Source organism: Gekko japonicus, unplaced genomic scaffold, assembly GCF_001447785.1.
Source record: "Gekko japonicus isolate JY-2015 unplaced genomic scaffold, Gekko_japonicus_V1.1 scaffold32, whole genome shotgun sequence".
NCBI lineage: Eukaryota > Metazoa > Chordata > Lepidosauria > Squamata > Gekkonidae > Gekko > Gekko japonicus.
Window position 1 is genome coordinate 171,125 of NW_015167527.1, and position 5,982 is coordinate 177,106.

Consider the following 5,982-nt stretch of genomic DNA (forward strand, 5'->3'; position numbering starts at 1 on the left):
TACGCTTGCCATCTGCATTTCGTGGTCTAACAACTCTGGGGAAATCTAACTAAACAGTTCCTAATAATGGCACTTCAGTGTCATGCACTGTTTGGTCTTAAGGTTACCAACCTCCAGGTGGGGCCTGGAGATCTCTTGGAATTACAACTGATCCGCAGACTACAGAGATCAGTTCCCCTGGAGAACATGGCTCTTTGGAGAGTGGACTCTGTAACACTATTCCCTGATGAGTTCCCTATCCTCTCCTATCCCTGCCCTCCACAGGCTCCATCCTCAAATATCCAGGGATTTCTCTATCCCCTGCCCTGAGGAAAGGTGGGTAGAAGGTCTGAGAAAACGAGGCAAGGCATTCAAGAAAGCAAGGGCAAAGAGCCTCATGTGGGGCTTATGAAGGAACAATAGGAGCTAGATGATGTTAGTGAAAAGGCTACCGCAAGGCAAAGGAGCACTGGGGGATTCTGAGCCAAGGATCCAAGGAGGTAGGTAATAGCAGAGTGTGGAAGGAGGAGCCACGATATCACTTAGTGAGTAGTGGCTATCTTACAATGCAAGCCTAAACAGAGCTACGCCCTTCTAAGTCCATTGACTTCAATGGATTTAGAAAGGTATAACTGTGCTTAAGACTGCATTGTTAAGCAGCCAGTGCAGCTCTCTAGCACTGTGCATTTACCGTGCATATTGAAAGGTATATTATTAAAAGGAGATTTTATTTGGTCCCAAGCAGGATTTTTTTTAAAAAAAAAAACCGCTACATTTTCTTTATTCAAGTTAAACATTCCATCAAAAGACACTCTCTTCCCAAATTCCTGCTTGCATTATACAGAGGTGTGACTAACACATCTTCAAATAGCAGTAGATTAAAGATTTTGTTCAACAGGGACAAGAAACCAATGCTACGTATGATCATGTTTAGTGTCTGTTCAGAAAAAGAAATGAAACAGGTTTACGTGAATACCAAATAGGGACTCTTTCCACTCAGCTGGGGGGGGGGATCAGTTTATTATTCCCTGCTGTCCCACAGAGCAGCTGGCCTGAGCTGTTTTCAAATACTCTGGTAAGGTAATAAGGCTGAGCATATGGCCTGACATACTCTCTCCTTCCCTGACCTCCCCCCAACTTAATATGTTCTCTATAATTTATGTTCCCTGATGTTTCACTAAATATGCTGTTCCCATCACCGCCACTGCCCTGGTGATGTAAACCACACTAGAACCCATTAACTAACCATGCTTACTCAGAAGTAAATCAATGGGATTTTCTTCCCCCAAAAATACAGAGAGAGAGAGAGAGAGAGGGGATTGTTAGGATACAAGAAGATGAAACTAAAAAAAACCCCATCCTTCATACTCAACTTTTGTTTTTGTTTTCAAGAGAGGAAGATTTTATTGGACTAAATGACAGAATACAAAGTACAGTACATGGTTTATGACAGATTTCTGAGGACTGTACCTAAAAGTTTCCTTGGTTGGAGAATATTTCCTTTAAAAAATATTTAATAGGCATCTTGTGAAACAGTTTCTTTCTTGTGCTGAATTCCTGGTAAGTAGTAAAGGCCCATGATTAGAAAATGAAGAAAGAATAGCAACACTGGGTTGGATCCAGAACAAAATTTCAACTTGTGTTAGAGCTCCTTCCAGGAGAGAATACTGCAGTGATGACAGAAATGCAAAGTATCCCCATATTGCTGCTTTATGGGGTAATATTTCTGAAGTGCAAAGTACATCACCTTCCAATCAATAAGACCTTTTTCTGACAGAATAAGATGCCTACAGAACTGTTTTTCAGTAAAATTATACTGGCAAAGCTTTTTCCATAACTGCCGGTCTTCACTGAGCATATACAATTTGGGAGTCATTTGGCTTACTTACAGTAATAATGTCCCAACCATCTGAGAATCTATATAATATGTTATTCAGAATATATAAAGGAAGATCACTGAGTGTAAGGCCATTGTTGACTTGCTTGGTCATCTGAAGATTATTGAGCTGCTGCTGTCACAAAGGGATCGTGTTCAATCTATAAATCCAAATATCAATGTTCCCTATGAACACTGACTTCCGAAAGCTCCTTATTAAGTTGCAGAGTGTAGAACTCAGATCCTGAAGAAGGGCTTTGATGAGACATGGGATGTACTCGTCTTTCAAAATGTTGAAATAGTTCTTGTGAACTGCACCACTCAATGAAGTCAATTAGGATATTGTAATTAACTGTAAAAGTTTGACCACATAGTTGAATCTTTTTATATCCTGAATTGCACTTAAAATCTAAGCAAATAAATGTTTCTCCCAATGTGCATATCCATGCTTTTCTTTGGTACTTTCTTCATGCACATAAATCCATTTTTCATGAGAGAAGCACTGAGATTTTGCATTATTCCTAACATGGTCCTTTTTCCCTTTCTTGCTGGCAAATTCAGTTTTTGGCACTTCATCATCATTCAAGATATCAGTATGACTGATGTTCTTAAGCTTATTGTTCTCATCCTCAAGTTCTGAACTTCAGGGCTCACATCTCTTCCAACCATCTTCTGTTTTAATCCACCTCTGTCCTGGAGACCACTAGTCCTGGCCTCAAAAAGGCATGATTTTCTGTTAATCTTGCAGTTTTTCTTCAACAAGAGTACAAGATCACATACTCAACTTTCGTAAAGCTTGATGCCTTTATCAGAAGGTCTAATTGTCCTTCTTTGTATTGTTGCTATGGCAACTTAACTGTCATCCCTCTTTCCCAAATTCATTCATTCATTTACAACCTCTTCTCCATCAGACTCTCTAACAGAGCTCAACCTTCTCACATTTTACTCTGAATCAAATTCAAAGAGATGCAAACACCCCTAAAAGTTGTGTAAAGATTTCTATTTTGGAGTGTTGTTGGTGCCACAATTGTTTTTGTCCCTGTAAACATTAGGGGGTGGCAGTTCTGTGTGAGGAATCTGAAACCAAATCCTTTGTTTCTGACTTAGCAATATAAATGGAGTCCCATAGGAAGGTACTGGCCTTGCAGATGTGGACACTGAACTCTTTGTAAATGTGGATACAGGGACTATGCTCTTGCCATAATAATAATTTTTATTATTTTAAACAGACAGGCAAACAAACATACATGAGAGTAATAATAACAGTTTTATATCTCTTAAACTACCTCATACATATATGTCTAATTGCAGGCCTATGTTAAACACTACAACATTTTTAAATATTCAAGCGCTGTCAAAAACATTTCATTACCATTTTCTATAAATCCAAATGTAAGTATATCTTAAAATTTCATAATCACATAAATCTATAATTTTTGCAACTCTATAGATTAACAAAACATGCTCCTTCTGTTTGAGCATTGTCTAAGCATTCTACAATAATCTTCTACAAGATACATTTAGATATTAACTAAATTTATACAATTCCCTAAATTCATAGTCAAATTATTTTCTCATTCTATTTGTTCTAATTATTTTAACATCACAAAAAAAATTCTCTAGCCTACTCAGCCTTGCTTACACATTTTAAAATAATATTCTGCTTAATAAAGTTTTTAAAGCATATTCCCTAATCAATCTACCCCAATTACATAAGCTCTTGGGATCCTTAAACCAATCTTGTTTATATAACACCTTTTATATTAGATTAAAACTTTGATACCCTTTATAAGTTTACAATCTATGCAAATCTCTGTTATAAGCCTTACCTAAATATGAGTTAAAGTTTTTAAACATACTTCTCTAACTAATCTTATTCAAATAAACATTCATAAGTGTTCTCTAGACCAAATGTTTATACAGTTTATTCTTTTATAATTTATATAATCTGTTATAACACTTTCTAAAACACTTAAAATTAATCTTCCCTTGAATATTTTTAATATGGGCTATAGTTTTGTAAATGTATAGAAAAACAAGCTCAATTATGACCAATGTTAATCAGTTACACATATATAAAGATTCCCTCGACCAATTTTATAATTTGCAGTTATATACAGACTCACCATCTGTATTCAATTTTTAAGGTAGTGAAGGATTCCATAAATTCTGTATTGTCTTCTCTCTGGAATATTTTTCCCTTTATAACTTTGAGGATTCCAGAGTTTAACAGACTTTTAGTACATCTGTTATTCTCACTGTAGATTGGGTCAACTTGTTTGTTGTTATGCAAGGAATATTGGAATGTTTTGCTGACACAACACAAGACCATTTTTTAAAAAAATGCTGTTAAGTTACCTCCATGCCTGAGAGGAGATTAATGGAGAGTCTCCGTTTACTTCCCACAATTAGAAAAGATGCCTTTACACAGTTATCCCCTATTTTGACATATTTATTGCTTTGGTGTCCTTTCCCCCCTTAATTAAATCAAAACAACTATTGACCTTCTAACCTTAGCTTGTTATTTAGTTTTGGTTTTACATAACCTAAACCATCTTCATCATGTTACATGAAAATTTGCTGTTCAGCCTGTCTATTAGTTTGAACTCTGCCTTCCATTCCAGTGTATCTGAAAAAGTATGTATACACACAAAAGCTCATACCTTGAATAAACCTTTGTTGTTCTTAAAGGTGCTACTGGACTCTGAACACTGAGCATGAGATTTCTGCAATGAATGTCAATAAATCAAAAGTAGGTTTGCTCCTTACAGATACACACTCCAACAGCATACTCAAGATTGCTAAAGCACAGATATTTTGATGCAATAATTCAGAGCAAGAGGTGTCAGTTATCAGAGACTGTTAAATAGACAAAATATTGCAAGAGGGCTAGTGTTTTAAGCACGTTTTAGTTAAAGTTTAAAAAATCTTTAATTATGTTTGTCTGTGTCCTTTATAAAGTTTATATCTCCGCTACCTGGCATTGCATTTTATGACATGCATGGCCCTGCCAGACAAGATCTCATTTATGTCAGATCCAGCCCTCATGACAAATGAGTTCGACACTCCTGCTCTACAATTCCAGTTGGCCCCTGTAGGAGCTTCTTTATACTTGTGAACTGAATTCTCATGTAACCCAAAACTGCAATAATCTTTTGACTTTGATTTTTATGGCTGAAATTCCACTAACAGCTCGGAGTACAAGAAAGGAGTAGTAACAGAAGAGAATCTAAGCTGGGATCAATACAGGGTCCTAGGGAAGATAAAATAAACAGAAAGACGAGACACAGACAGAGCACAGACAACCAATTAAGCACGACAGATAATGTAGAGGGCTAAATGACTGCTTTTAAAAAGACACAGAAGGGGTTTCCCAAGGGATTCCACACATGCTTGGATACATTCTACCAAGTCATTGACAGAAAAGTTGCATCTCAGGGGGAAATGGCATTTATTAAAAGGATTTTTTAAAAATCTGAAAAATATGAACTGAATGTCAAAAAAGAAAGACATAAACAATGACAGAACGATAACTGATCTCCTATTCCTGTGAGAACAAAGAAATTATATTTATTAATGTGGCTTCTCCTTTGAACTATAAACTTCCAGATAAGGACCACCTCCTGAGGCAGCTGATTCCACTATTGCACAACTCTTACTGTAAAAACGTTTTCCCTAATATTCAGCTGGTACCTTCCTGCCCTTAATTTAAGTCCATTATTGTGAGTCCTATCCTCTGCTGCCAACAGGAACAGTTCCCTGCCCTCTTCTAAGTGACAGCCCTTCAAATACTTCAAGAGAGCCATCATGTCGCTCCTCAACCTCCTCTTCTCCAGACTAAACATTCCCAAGTCCCTCACCCTTTCCTCCTGGGGCCTGTTGCTCTTCTCTGCATATGCTCCATTCTGTCCACATCCTTGTTGAAGTGAGGCCTCCAGAACTGCACACTATTCTCCAGGTGCAGCCTGACCAATGCAGTGTACAGCGGAACTATCACATCTTGTGATTTGGATGTTATGCCTCTGCTGTTGCTGCATCACACTGGCTGTTCATATTTAACTTTCAGTCCACCCTTACCCCAAGATCATGTTCACACACACTGCTACTCAGAAGTGTATCCCCCATCC

General features: G+C 37.3%; 1 pseudogene; it reads right to left on the reverse strand.

The window, feature by feature from the left end:
• Positions 1-1,621: 1,621 nt before the first annotated feature.
• On the reverse strand, positions 1,622-4,219 carry LOC107112187 (annotated as a pseudogene).
• Positions 4,220-5,982: the final 1,763 nt, after the last annotated feature.